This window comes from Salvia splendens, chromosome 13 (assembly GCF_004379255.2).
Source record: "Salvia splendens isolate huo1 chromosome 13, SspV2, whole genome shotgun sequence".
Taxonomy (NCBI): domain Eukaryota; kingdom Viridiplantae; phylum Streptophyta; class Magnoliopsida; order Lamiales; family Lamiaceae; genus Salvia; species Salvia splendens.
The window spans coordinates 19296958-19312682 of NC_056044.1; the positions used below are offsets into that span (position 1 = coordinate 19296958).

Genomic DNA, 15725 nt, shown 5'->3' on the forward strand with positions numbered 1-15725 from the left:
GAAGGCATTCATCGCCTCCTCCGCACTACCAAATTTACTTGTTAAATCCGCCATGAACACCGCCGCATCGAAAACTGCGGTGGTTGTGGGGTTCCCTGTTTTCGGTGTGTTCTCTATGATCAGAATCTGCACACTTCACAAGAACTTGGGGGAAAATTTTTATTTGGGTCCCCTTTTCTTCTCTCAAAAGTCGCCTGCTCCAAAAAGTGGCTGCTCCCCAAAAGTAAAAAGTGGCGTCTGCTCTCAATGTCATGCCTTTTTATATATTTCTTTTTCTCTTTGCCCAAGTAGGTTACGCCACCTTCCAAGTAGATTGGGCATTTTTTTATTTTTCAAATAATTGATAGGCCCATTGGTATAATTTGCTGCCAAAAACAAATGAAACTCAAAATTAGTCTTCCAATATTTAAACTTTGTACCACACATAATCCACTCTACATGAAAATATATCCATTAATATATAATAACTAAACGTCAATAATTAATTGATAGATGGTTTTCATATAAAAATTAGGAGAAATCTTTGAGTAGAATTAGCATTATTTGATTTACATCAAAATACCCCCAAACTTAAATTTTTGCTCGTCCTCGAGCAAGATAAGCAATCAAGCACAAAGGTTTTAATTCATGACGAGACTCGTGAAATCCCCAAATTCATATCATAAAAACTCTCACAAGTCAAGAGATTACCTAAGCTAACTCCACATTCTCCTTTGAACATGACTTAGAATGAAAGTATGAACACAAACCAGCTTCCTAAGATCTAGTTATCCAACAAGCAATCCAAGTCCAAGCAATGACTCTAGTATCTCAAACCATCGTTGCTAAATCGTCAAAAGAAGTTCATTCGGCTATTCTCTATTTTAAATCTATTTGGTCTTTTCACAACACTCAAAGTAGAACTCATCAACAAAATGTCAACACCTTTGCACAAATCAAAAGGTCTTTATTTGTGGTTGTAATGGGGCTTTTGGTTAAGGTAGGATATCAAATTTGGTTAGTAGCTCATTCAACCAAAATCAAGAATACTAGCACATCCCACAGGACAACATCTCCCAAAGCTTCATAATAATTAAGCATGAAATTTCCACAGCTCACCACCCCCAAACTTAAGATTTTTCAACATAACAAATCACGCTACTTTTTTTTTTCTTTCTTTCGAGCACTAATTTGAGTTTTTTTTTTCTTTTTGCCTTGGCTTTTTCTGTATGAATAGGCTGCCTCTTTTTTTTTCTTTCTTTTTCACTTAGCAACTCTGCACTTTATTTCTTAAACATAAATTGGATATCACATAACAAGCATCTAAACTTATGACCTTTTTTCTTGCCACCAACCGCAACTACCCAAAGATGTGCTAGCACCTCAATTTTTGTGACAAGGACTGGAAAGAAGGGCTATCAAGTGACTTCAAAATTTTAACAAAGAAATTAGGCTATAAGGCTCAAACTGGCTCGCTAGGGGTTTATGTAGGGTCAGACATGTGATATTTGGGCAATGAGGCTTTTAGTCCTAATGCCTAGATCATTTTTGTGCATCGACATCAACAAAATATATTCAAGCCCTACTCAAATTATGCAAATTAACCATATAGATTTTTTAACACATTTTTCAAAACCGAAATAGTTCTCTCTCCTTAGCTCAAGAAATCGGACACCAGAGAACACTACTCTTTCCTAAATTAACAAGTAAGACTCCTTGTTCTCCAGAAGGAAGTAAGTGACAACTAAGTTCATAGCACAAGTTCACAGGAAAAGCTAAGTCCACTTAGTGACTCCCAACAAGTATGAGCAAGTAACAATCCATAGGAAATCATACTAACATGCACACAAAGCAGAATTTCAACCCTCTCCCCCAAACTTAAATTCTACATTGTCCCCAAGGTAGAAGACAAATATAAGGGATGTATAAAGATACTCCCCTGTCATTGTGAAGCTCATGGGTGGGTGGGTTGGGCGACTCTTTTTTCCAACAGCAGAGACATGACCTCCATCTTCACTCCTACACAAAAAAAAATGCTCAATTCAAAATAAATATCGAGGGAAAGAATTGAGCAAACAAAACCCCCAATATATGAAAGCAAAAACAAAAGAACAATAAAAGACTTGGGTTGCTTCCCAATCAGCGCCTTTTTTATAGTCGTTGGCTCGACCTTCTCCATCCTCAGTCTACACTTTCGGACTCTCTAGTGTGACCACTTCTCTTGCTTCCTTACCACTTTCACCACCTACATAGGCCTTCAATCGTTGGCCATTAACCTTCCACAATATGTCATTTTTCAGGTCTTGAATGTCAACAGCACCATAGGGGTATACCTTGTGCACCACATAGGGACCCCACCATCTTGACTTGAGTTTTCCCGCGAAGAGCTTTAGCCTAGAGTTGTACAAAAGAACCAGCTGTCCTTCATGAAATTGACGATGCTTAATAGCTGCATCATGTATCTTCTTGGCACGTTCCTTATAGAAATCAACACTCTCATAAGCGTGTAGCCTAAACTCATCAATCTCATTCATATCAAACATTCTCTTCTCGTCTGCAGCCTCATAGTCTAAGTTGAGCTTTTGCAATGCCCAATAAGCTTTATCCTCAAGTTCAACCGGCAAGTGACAGGTTTTTCCAAAAACCATCTTGTATGGCGAAGTTCCAATTTGAGTCTTGTAAGCCGTACGATATGCCCACAATGCATCATCTAACTTTTCCGCCCAATCTTTGCGAGACGGCTTAACTACCTTCTCCAACACCCTCTTGATCTCACGATTCGAAACTTCCACTTGGCCACTAGTTTGAGGATGGTATGGGGTAGCAACTTTATGCTGAACACCGTATTTGCCAAGGAGGTTTGTAAAAAGCTTATTGCAAAAATGAGTTCCTCCGTCACTGATGATAGCCCGTGGTGTCTCGAAGTGGTTAAAGATATGTTTCTTGATGAACTTCAAGACAACTTTGGCATCATTGGTTACTGAGGCAACTGCCTCTACCCACTTAGAAACATAATCAACAGCTACAAGAATGTACTGTTGCCCATTAGACTTGGGAAATGGTCCCATAAAGTCTATTCCCCACACATCAAAGAGTTCTACCTCGTGGATGTTGTTCATTGGCATTTCATTCCTCCACGAGATATTGCCTGTTCTTTGGTAACTATCACATCTCTCAACGTAGGCCTTTGCATCCTTGAAGATCGATGGCCAAAAGAATTCGGATTGGAGCACTTTAAATGCAGTGCGACGTGCTCCAAAGTGGCCGCCATACGCAGAATCATGGCAAGCGGACAAAATCTGATTGTGTTCATGCTCTCCCACACATCTCCGAATTATACCATCGCTGCCAATACGTAAAAGGAAAGGATCTTCCCATACATACATGCGGGTGTCACTCAAAAACTTTTTCTTTTGGTTTGAAGAGAGCCCTTCTGGTGTGATACCTGTGACAAGGTAATTTGCCAAGCTAGCAAACCACGGCATGTATGTTTCCCGAGTTGTCACTTGCAACACTTGCTCGTCAGGAAATTTCTCATTGATGACTTTTTCTTTTTCCTCTTGCGTCTCTTGCAATCCTTCCAATCTTGAAAGATGGTCGGCTACCACATTTTCAGTTCCTTTCTTGTCTTTAATCTCAACATCAAACTCTTGCAATAGTAAGATCCATCTCACCAAACGAGGTTTAGCATCCCTCTTGTTCATCAAATACTTAATAGCCGAATGGTCTGTGTAGACCACCACCCTTGTGCCTAATAAGTAAGCACAGAACTTCTCAAAAGCAAATATTACTGCTAGCATTTTCTTCTCCGTCACTGTGTAATTTAACTGCGCATCATTGAGTACTTTACTGGCGTAGTATATAGCGGGAAGGATCTTATCCGTTCTCTGGCCTAACACGGCCCCCACTGCATAGTCAGAAGCGTCACACATCAATTCAAATGGCTTCAACCAGTCTGGTGCGACTATTATAGGTGCTTCGACCAGCTTCTTTTTCAACAGTTCAAATGCCTTAAGGCATGCATCATCAAAGATGAACTTAGCATCCTTCTCAAGTAAGTTGCACAATGGCTTTGCAATATTTGAAAAGTCTTTAATAAACCTTCTGTAGAATCCTGCATGGCCTAGGAAACTACGGATGCCTTTCACGTTAGTTGGGGGTGGCAACTTTGATATCACATCTATCTTGGCCTTATCCATCTCCAACCCCAACTCTGACACTTTGTGTCCTAACACTATGCCCTCTCTTACCATGAATTGGCATTTCTCCCAATTGAGAACGAGATTAGATTCTTCGCATCTTTGCAGAACTCGTCTCAAATTGTCTAAACATTGGTCGAAGGATGACCCAAAGACGGAGAAGTCGTCCATGAATATTTCCATGATATCTTCATTCATGTCACTGAATATCGCCATCATACACCACTGAAATGTTGCCGGTGCATTGCATAGGCCAAATGGCATACGACGGTAAGCATAAGTAACAATTGGGCAAGTGAATGTCGTCTTTTCTTGATCTTCCGGGGCAATCGTGATCTGATTGTACCCTGAGTATCCATCCAAAAAACAATAATGGGAATATCCCGCAATTCTGTCAAGCAACTGGTCCATGAATGGCAAAGGGAAGTGATCTTTTCTTGTTTCCTTATTCAATCTCATATAATCCATGCACACTCTCCATGAATTAACCAATCTTGTTGCCATGACTTCATTCTTCTCATTAACTGTGACAGTTATTCCCCCTTTCTTTGGTACACATTGCACCGGACTTACCCACTCACTGTCGGATATGGGGTAAATCATCCCAAAATCCAATAGCTTTTTAACTTCTTTCTCAACCACTTCTTGCATGAGTGGGTTCAGCCTCCTTTGCCTATCTCTAACTGGTTTAGCCCCTTCTTCTAGCAGAATTTTGTGCTGCATATTGCTGGGCTTATCCCTTTAATGTCAACTATAGACCATTCTAGAGCTCGTTTATGCTTCTTCAATAGTTCTATCAATTTTTCCTCTTCATCAACACTAAGTTCTGCTGAAACTACAACTGGTAAGGTCTCATCTTTCTCCAAGAATGCGTACTTGACATTGTTTGGGAGTGGTTTCAACTCAAGCTTGGGAGGTACTTCAATTGATGGTCTCAAATCTGCAACACATGTGTCAATCACAACTTGTTCCTCTGAGCTCGATTGATCAACTTGTTCTCCATCTATGTCATCGATACTCATCTTGAATGTGGAGCCAAAGTCTCTTTCCAGACTTCCATTTTCAAACAAACTTCCTTCAATTCTAGCAGAATAGCACGGCTTATCAAAGATGCATCTGTCTAAGACATCAACTCGAAAACATGCCTTTGCATCAGTAGGATATTTCATCGCCTTCTCAACATTGATGGTCAATTGCTTACCATTAATTCTGAATGTAACAGAGTTATCCTTTGCTCCAAGCAATACATCTCCCGTTGCTACAAATGGTCTACCAAACAGAATTGACACTTCTTTATCTTCCTTGCATGTCATGCACAATAAAATCAACGGGAATGATGAACTTATCGATTTTAACCAAGACATCCTCAACAATTCCAGTGGGCTTCACTATGGAGTGATCAGCCAATTGTAGAGTGATGTCGATAGGCTCCATTCTTTTCTCCAAACCAATGGCACGAGCAGTTTTCAATGCCATCAGTGAGATTCCTGAACCTTGGTCCAATAAACACTTTGTGAAAATCGTGTTACCAATTTCACATGGTATGATGCAGCCTCCTGGATCTCTTCTCTTCGTCGGCATGATTCCAGATATCAGCTGTGAGCAATTTGTGCTCAATGTCACAATCCCCTCATCCTGAAGTTTCTCCTTGTTCGCCATAATGTCTTTGAAGAACTTGGAGAATCTCGGGAAATTGGTGAAAAGATCCACCAATGAGATGTCTACATTCACCTTTCTAATCACATTCATCATCCACTCAAAACTCTTTTCTTGCCGCACTCGCTTCTTTCTCGTGAATGGATATGGAGGCGGTGGAATGTCGTTAGGAATACTGGACTTGCTCTTCTTAGGTTTTGTCTCATTGACCTTTTTGTCTTTCTCTCCTGCTGTAAGTCTTCCATTTAACTTAGATTCATTGCCTTGTTCCTTGCTGCCGGGTGCAGCCTGTTCTTGACCATGTTGGGCATCCTGCACCAACGCGGGACTTCCCTTACATGCCTCGTCCGCCCCCGCGTGCGAGGAATGCAAGCCTAACATCTCATCCGCCCCTGCGTGTGAGATGCCGGAAGTACCTTGGTCGTCCATTAAAGGCATTGAATCCAAATTTCTTCCGCTTCTCAGGGTGACTGCTTTGCAATGTTCATTTCCCTTGGGGTTGGGTACTGTATCACTTGGAATGGTGCCGGGAGTTCTTGTATGAGAAGCTGTAGCAAGCTGCCCTATTTGTGTTTCCAAATTCCTCATAGAAGCCTCGAGTTGTCCAAACTTCTCAATTGTTTTCTCTTTGAAGAAATCATTCTCTTTCTGACTCTTTGACATGAAAGAGAATATCTGTCCCATCTGATCTTCTAGTGAAGGTTTCTTATCAAAACCAGGGGGTTAGGAGTTGTTTCGCCATTGGTTCCCACCATTGTTACTTGACCCAGCTTGATTCCAATTCCCTTGTTGTTGAGGCTTCCAGTTCTGATTATTGTTGTTGAATTGACCTCCTTGGCTAAAACCTTGGCGGTTATTGCCTATGTAATTCACATCCTCGACTGTTTCTTGGGATTGGATCATTTGACATTGATCTGTGTGATGCCCACCTTGGCATAGTCCACATCTAACCATTGCAACAACTTGAGGTTGTGGGTTCAGCTGCATGGAAGATACTGCTTTAACCACCGATGACATTTGAGTGCTAATATTAGCTAGTTGTGCTTCAACCGCTGTCATTCTTTCAGATTCTACTGAAGCTCCAAAGGTAATTCCTTTCTTCTCAACCCCTCTCCTTGGATTGTACCAGTTTCTTTGATTATCTGCTAGTTTTTGAAACAAAGTCCGCACTTCCTCATGTGTCTTATTATCAAGATCTCCACCAGTACTTGCATTTATAAGTCCCATGCTTTTATTGTTTAAGCCTTGGTAAAATTTGACAAGATCACAGCCAGGAGCAAGACCATGGCTAGGACACTTTCTCAACATCTCAGTAAACCTTTTCCATGCTTCAGCAAAAGATTCATCATCTTGCTGCCGAAAAGATGTGATGGCATCCCTCAATCTCTCGATCTTCATTGGTGAATTATATTCCAGGAGAAACTTGGATTTTAGATCTTCAAAGGTCGCCACATTGTACCCCGGAAGTGAGTCGTACCACTCTCGTGCTTTGTCTCTCAACGAAAAAGGAAAGAGAGCTCTATTGATATTATCATGTGGCACATTCGCAGGTCTGTGGTTCATGGTCAACTCATAGAATGCATTTAGGTGGCTTATGGGCTCTTCGTCTTCACGGCCATGGAACAAGGTGCCACCATTCACCAAGCTGATGTAGTGAGGTGGGATGCTTATGTTATCCGTAGCATAGGCAAAATTTCCCGGGTGATCAACTCCCGATCTGACAGTATCGCCGAACTTTTCCACAGGAGGAGCATTGTTATTGTTTTCGGCCATCGACTCAGCTTCTGAATCACTGCTACTACTCTCAAAATTTGTTTCAAAAATTGGATTTTCTCCCACTGGACTCTGATAGTCCTGATGTGTATCAATCACAGCTGAATTCTGTCCTCTTCTATGATGTATCAATAACCCAAATTGCGGTGTACCCTTAGATCTGGTTCGCATCTACTGTTTTTTTTTTCTGTTTTCAATTTTCTAGAACACCTGCACAACAGAAAAGAAACCAAGCACAACTCAAATATACCAATTCTACCGAAAGCGAGACTCTCGACAACTTCGGGGTTAGTCTTAGAAAAAGTGTGTGCTGGAATGTGTACTAGCAAACTTAAAATAAAACACAAGGAATTAGAAAGATACTACCACAAATAAAACACTCCTTCGTCTTCGAGTCCAGACGTGGTAGATGGCTATCACGCGTAAGAACACGAATTAAACACCTACAAAATTAAATTAAAAAGATTAAATAAAAATAAAAATAAAATAGAAAGTTAAACGACCTATTGCCTTCCCCGGCAACGGCGCCAAAACTTGATGTGTAATTTTAGGTCTTTTTAAATCAGAATAGATATGTACTCAAGTTCACAAAATTATCCCTAATATTACCACTTCACTGCAAGAGTACAGCTTCGTGTGTAGTAATTTAAGGTGTCAATCCACAGGGAAGGTAAGTTCGTTTAACTCCAAAAAAAATAAAAATAATAGTAAAGATGAATGTTTTTGTTTGAAGTTTGTTTCATGAAAATAATGAAAAATAAAGTTGAATTCAAATGAACACAAGTGAGACAATTGTTACTCCAAACACTTGTAAACAAGACACGGATTAATCCTATGCATTCAATTCTATCTCATACGTTCGGGACAATTTAAAATAAATCAACATGCAAGCACTAAACATGCTAAATATCAACTAGTCAAATAATATCTAAAAACTTACTCTTTAAACCAAATTCAATAATCCAAAGAACCCTACGGAAGCGTGAGATTCAAAGTACAATTGCAATTAAGATCAAAATCCATTATCAAGTTGTCATCTAAACAATTCCAATTGATAATTCATTACCACCACAATCCATCCCAATTCAAGTTAAAGAGGCATTAAATCAAGACTATTGAATTATCACTAAAGATGCACCTAAAGTAATAAATTCATTCAATCAAATAAGTAGTAATAACGAACATGAGATAAAAACGAGCATAGAATAAATCACGAAATCAAAATGTCATACTACGTGTTTGGAGTAACACAAGATTCTTAGCCTAACATAATTAAACCAAGAACAATAATAAATGGAGATAAAACCATAGAAACCATGGAGTAAATTTGGTTCTCCTTTCTCTTCTCTCTTAATTTCCTCACGTTCAAAACTCCTCCAAAGCTTCTGCCGTTTTTTCCTTTCTCTGAAGTTGCGTCCCCTTTTCTTCTCTCAAAAGTCGCCTGCTCCAAAAAGTGGCTGCTCCCCAAAAGTAAAAAGTGGCGTCTGCTCTCAATGTCATGCCTTTTTAAATATTTCTTTTTCTCTTTGCCCAAGTAGGTTACGCCACCTTCCAAGTAGATTGGGCATTTTTTTATTTTGCAAATAATTGATAGGCCCATTGGTATAATTTGCTGCCAAAAACAAATGAAACTCAAAATTAGTCTTCCAATATTTAAACTTTGTACCACACATAATCCACTCTACATGAAAATATATCCATTAATATATAATGACAAAACGTCAATAATTAATTGATAGATGATTTTCATATAAAAATTAGGAGAAATCTTTGAGTAGAATTAGCATTATTTGATTTACATCAACCACCATACGCTCGAGTTCTCCGGCCAAACCACCATCGTCCTCCAGTTTATCGCCCACCGCTGCGTCTGTCTCCGATACCTTGGGTGTCGGTTCGGCTTCAGCATGCGAAATCGCAGGTTGGGTTGTCGAATCTTCTGGAATCGTCGGCGGTGGTGGTGCTGCAGTTGTTGCTGCGGAAGGTTTGGCCTGCTCCATCATCGCCGAGAAGAGGGCGAAGGCCTTCATCGCCTCCTCCGCACTACCAAATTTACTTGTTAAATCCGCCATGAACACCGCCGCATCGAAAACTGCGGTGGTTGTGGGGTTCCCTGTTTTCGGTGTGTTCTCTATGATCAGAATCTGCACACTTCACAAGAACTTGGGGGAAAATTTTTATTTGGGTTAGACAGAATGTGGGTATTGTGAAAGAAAAGATTTGGGGGAGATTTTAGAGTTAGAGAGAGAGAGAGTTCGGTTTTTAGAGATTGGAAAATAAAAAGAAGAAGGAGGGAAAATTGGTTCTAGGTAAGGATAGGGGACGGTTGCGGGCATGGTATAAGCAACCGTACGCCTTCCTATTAAATTTTAATTTCAAAACTTTTACAACTTCCCTCCCAAATTCTGGTCCGAAAATCTCTCCACCCCCATGTAAATGCTATTCTCCGCAATATGACACTTAGAAAAAAAACAAAAATGATACGCCAGACTCCCAGGTCAATGATTCAACATGTGAAAAAACAATTTCCCTAAGAAGTCTGGTGTTTCGAAAATATTTTTGGAAGATAAGATTTTTTTTTCTTTGTTTGGCATTTTTTTTACTTTTTGAAAAGCAATTAAACTATTTACACTTTCAATTGAGTACTCTCGAGATCCCCTGGTTCAGTTTATAGATTAAAAATGCATTCCCATTTACCTGACCCAAGAATTCGTCGAGAGCACTTACTCTCTAAACCGATTAGGCGATAATAGAGAGTGCGCGCAGTGGCACTTCTTCCACCACCCACAACTCAGAATTATTCCTAAAAATCTTCACTCGATAACCATTAACAAGGAAAGGAGTAGAGTTTGAGGCACTTCCCTGGATTTCCACAGCTCCATTCGCTCGAAGGCCAACAATAGTGTATGGCCCAATCCACTTGGACTTCAGCTTCCCAGGCATCACCTTGAGCCTGGATTGGAAAAGGAGAACCTTCTGACCCACTTGTAGTTCCTTGACCCGGAGGTTTTTGTCATGCCAAAGCTTCGTCTTCTCCTTATACCACATCGCAGACTTATACGACTCAAGCCTTAACTCCTCCAGCTCCTGAAGCTGCAGTTTCCTCTCTTCCTCACAAGCCTGGGATCTCATATTAATCTCCTTCACCGCCCAATATGCTTTGTGCTCCACTCCCACGGGCAGATGGCACATCTTGCCAAACACCAACCTATAGGGCGACATTCCAATAGGTGTTTTGTATGATGTCCTGTAAGCCCACAATGCATCACCGAGCCTCTTGCTCTAATCCTTCCTTGACGTATTCACCGTTTTGACCAATATTGCCTTTATCTCCCTGTTTGAGATCTCTGCCTGTCCATTAGATTGAGGATGATATGGGGTAGAAAGCTTGTGGTGTACTCTGTATGTCCTCATCAGAGCTTCTATGGTTCAGTTACAGAAATGCGTCCCTTGGTCAGATATAATAGCTCGGGGCACACCGTACCTGTTGAAAATGTTAGCTCTAAGAAACTTAGCCACTTCTTTGACCTCACAAGACGTGGTAGCCTTGGCTTCTAACCACTTTGAAACGTAATCTACGGCCACAAGGATGTATGCATTCCCATACGAAGATGGAAATGGGCCCATGAAATCCATCCCCCAGACGTCAAAGATATGCAGACGATTACTGGGACTTGCGGCATCTCATCTCTTCTTAAAATTCCTCCAGTTTGCTGGCATCTCTCACAGTTTTGACAGAATTCAAAAGAGCCCTTGTGTAATGTAGGCCAATAAAATTCACTGTCCAGGACTTTCCTCGCAGTCTTCCTTAGCCCAAAATGACCTCCACACGCCAATGCATGGCAATGATTAAGAACATCCCTCTGCTCCCATTCGGGGATGCATCTCCGGATTACCTGGTCGGCTCCCATCTTTCATAAATAAGGGTTGTCCCAGAAATAATACTTAGCCTCACTTTTAAGCTTCATCTTCTGGGCCCGGGAAATTTCTTGCGAATTGGGTACCTCTCCTGTGACCAAGTAATTTGCCAGGTCTGCGAACCATGGTTCAGCGTTTAGCTGACACTTCCCTTTCTCAGCATTTCCTGGACCTGTCATCGCCATTATTTCCTCCCAACTGATAGGTCTAGGAGATTTTCCTATGTAGTACAGATGTTCCTCCGGGAATGCGTCAGGTATAGCTTCCTTCGTTTCTCCCTGGAAAATCCGACTCTGATGGTCGGCCACTTTATTCTCTGTCCCCTTTTTGTCTCTCACTTCCCAATCAAATTCTTGCAAGAGTAACACCTAACGGATTAACCTTGGCTTTGATTCTTTCTTTGACAGCAAGTACTTGATAGCCGCGTGGTTGGTAAAAACTATCACTCTCGACCCCAATAAGTATGGTCGGAATTTCTCGAATGAATACACGACTGGTAACATTTCCTTTTCCGTGGTCTCATAGTTTATCTGGGCCTGGTTGAGTGTCTTCGAGGCATAGAAAATCACGTAACTTTTTCCATCGATCCTTTGACCTAGTACCGCTCCCACGACGAAGTCGCTTGCATCACACATTATTTCAAACGACAGACTCCAGTCGGGTGCCCTAATGATAGGGGCAGACACTAGCTTATCTTTCAATAATTGAAAAGCCTTCTTACACTCTTCGTTGAAGACGAAATCAACATCATTGTGCAACAAGTGGGTGAGTGGCTAAGCAATCTTCGCGAAGTCCTTTATGAATCTTCTATAAAAACTTGCATGCCCTAGGAATCCCCTGACTTCTTTCCGATTCGTAGGGTAAGGCAATTTCGAAATCACATCGACCTTTGCTTGGTCTACCTGTATGCCCTTTTCTGAGACTACATGCCCCAAGACGATTCCCTCGGGTACCATGAAGTGACATTTTTCAAAGTTAAGAACCAAATTCTTTTCCTGGCACCTCCTCAATACTACATCCAGGCTAGCTAAGCGTTGAAAAGTGCCTGGCGCATTGCACAGCCCAAACGGCATCCTTCTATAAGCATATGTGCCAAAGGGGCACGTAAACGTAGTCTTCTCTTGGTCTTCGGGATCTACATAAATCTGGAAGTACCCACTGTATCCGTCAAGGAAACAAAAATATTGTTTTCCAGCCAGCCTCTCTAGTATCTGATCAATGAAGGGTAATGGGAAATGGTCTTTCCTGGATGCTTCATTCAGTTTCCTATAATCGATGCACATCCTCCACCCAGTGATAAGTCGAGTGGGCACCAATTCATTCTTGTTTGGGTTCAGCTTACGTTGCGGGTCCCTACATGCCTTCGCACCTTCCTCCAACCTGATGTGGTGCATACAAAGATCAGGTCTGATTCCTACTAGGTCTGAGAAAGTCCATCCTATTGCCTTCTTATTCCTTCGGATCACTTCCAGTAACTCCCTTTCTTGTTCCTCAGTCAAGTTGTTGTTGATGATTACTGGAAACGTCTCATTTTCTTCCAGATAGGCATACTTGAGCCCTGGTGGAAGTGTTTTCAATTCCTTCTTGGGGGTACTTGTTTCTTGGGGTAAGGGATTTTTTTCTTTCATATCATTTATCATTCCCTTTCCAGACCCTGAAGAATTTCCCATACTAGCCACATGGGCTAATCCCCTTGACCTGGTTGACTCTGGATTCGTACATAATTCTGAAATAGCTTCGGCTAGCTCTTCATCCGATAATTCCCTTGTGTGCATTGCCTCACACCAACCAGCTACCTCTCCGTCAATAGAGTGACTTGACTCTGAATTTCCAATCTATTCCTGCATCAACTCGATCTCAAGATATTCTTGGATCAGGGGGTTAATAACATCGATAACATGCAAATTCTCTACATGTAATGGTTTCTTCATTGCTTCATCTATGCAAATTGTATATTTCTCCCCATTATAGTCCAGGCATATTGTTCCATCAAAGACATCGATAATGGTCTTAGCGGTACGCAAAAAAGGCCGTCATAAAAGCACCCCGCTAGACTAAGCAGATTCATGATCACTCATTTTAATAACATGGAAATCGGTTGGATACAGAAAATCATGTACTTTGACTATAACATTTTCCAAGACTCCCTCTAGTCAAATGCACGACCTATCCGCCAATTGGATTACCACTTTTGTATCCACCATTCCTACTCCTACCAACCTTTTGTATATGGAAAGCGGTAAAACATTTATCGACGCCCCTAAGTCACACATAGCATGCTCAATTCTGACATCACCAATGGAAATGGGTAGGGTGAACATACCTGGGTCATTGCATTTCGAAGGCATCCTTCGTTTCTGAATCACTGATGACACGTTTTCGCCAATCAGGATCTTCCCACTGGGTCTGGTCTTTCCAGCTATGAATTCCTTGATGAATTTGCTGAAGACCGGCAATTTCAAAGCATGCAAGAAAGGAAAGTTGATCTCTAATTTTCCAAAGATGTCCATAAAATCCACCGGTTCATCCTTCTTCTTCTTAACCTCTCCTCGGTGCGGAAATGGTTTCAATTGTTTCCCCGCTCTTGTAGAATCTCTAGCTGAAAACTCACTCGTTTCCTTCCTCACTATTTCATCTCCACTTCTGGCTCTGGGTCTAGGAAAAATGGTTCATCCACACTTGGTAGTGGTCTCCTTAGATCACTTTCCCAAAGGTCATCTCCTCTTACGGTGCTCCCTACTTTCGAATTCTCATATTCAGGAACTGAGTTCTTTCATTCCTTTCTTTCTGTGGGAGGTGTCTCTTCATTTATCCTCATCACTGGACCGTCATAACCTCGCCCAGATCTTAAAGTGATTTGACTGGTGTTAGCTCTATCTGGTGGCCTTACTGAGGCAGGAATCTTTCCTTCGTTCCCTTTCATCTCGCTCAAGGAAGTCGCAATTTGGGACAATTGCTTGGCCAACATGTCTATTGTTGCCTTCTGCTCCAACTGAGCGTCTTTAAGCATATGCACCACGTCATTGTTAGTTTGCAAGTTGTTCTGCATATGCTGTTGCGAACTGACTAGATCGTGCACCATATCATCAAGATTCATTGGTGGTTTATAATTGGGTTGGCCGGGATTCGGTCCCGAACCTAGGTTTGGTCCACTCCCTTGGTGCTGGCGAAAATTTCCTTGACCTCCTGAACTGTTGTTGTACTAATTTCCAGGCCCTTGGTTCCCCTGGTAAGTGGTTTGAGAATTCTGATAATTTCCTTTGGTGTGGCGGTACATAAGAGTTCCCTTGGTGGTTTTGATTCCTGTTTCCCCAATTCGAATGATCTCCCTGGTTCCGGTTGCTCCAGTTGTTCTGCCCCTCCTGATTTTTCACAAACCAGGTAGTCTGCCTTTCTGGTTGATGTGTCAACTGGGCGTTCTGTTGTGGAGGTGGTTGGTTCAGATCGTTGTCAGACCATCTAAATTTGGGATGATTTCTCCATGGCGCATCCCTCTATCTCCCTTGATTCCAACTTCCATCTAGGTTCCAACTCCCCATCGCGTTAACTTGGGCCTGGTAATCTCCCTCTTGATGGCCATAATATTGCTGGGGTAAAATTTCTCCTGGACCCTGAGGCTTCTCTTTCTCTTGTAAGGCTGGTGGGTTAGTCTTCTCGATTGCATTCAAGAGTGCTTTCTCAAGCCTATCTATTCTCATCTCAACTCTTTCGTCATCTTGCTCCCTCATAATATTCCTCGGGCTATCGTACGCCTTTTTGGCCACTATCAGCTTTCCCAAGATCTCTCTCGCTTCACTTCCATTTTTCTTCGTAAAATTTCCCCCGCTCGAGGAATTCTTCAGATCCTTGGATTCAGGGTTTGCTCCTTCATAAAACAGATAATAAATTTTTTCCTCGATCATTCTATGATTCGGGCAAGCATCTAACAATCCCTTAAATCGTGACCAATATTGACTCAGAGATTCATCATACTCATGTTTACACTCTACGATTTCCTTCTTAAGAGCGCTTGTCTTGTTCGAAGGGAAAAAGTAATCCAGAAACTCCAACTTGAAATCTCTCCATGTCCAGATGGAATCCTGAGGCAGCCTCAGCAGCCATGTGTTAGCCTCTCCCTTGAGAGCAAATGGAATTGCATGTAGGCGATAATCTTCTTCTGTTGTGTCGTTGGGCCTTTTCTGAATACTGCACAGCTTGCTA

At 41.6% G+C, this 15725-nt stretch overlaps 1 non-coding gene and 1 pseudogene across 1 annotated transcript; one reads left to right on the plus strand and one right to left on the minus strand.

Annotated features, from left to right (window-relative positions):
* Positions 1–2165: 2165 nt before the first annotated feature.
* Positions 2166–4659, minus strand: LOC121760659 (annotated as a pseudogene).
* Positions 4660–7113: 2454 nt separating this feature from the next.
* LOC121763151 lies at positions 7114–7220 on the plus strand. The gene has a single exon (XR_006042394.1). It is a non-coding gene; the product is annotated as a small nucleolar RNA R71 (small nucleolar RNA).
* The last annotated feature ends 8505 nt before the right edge of the window (positions 7221–15725 follow it).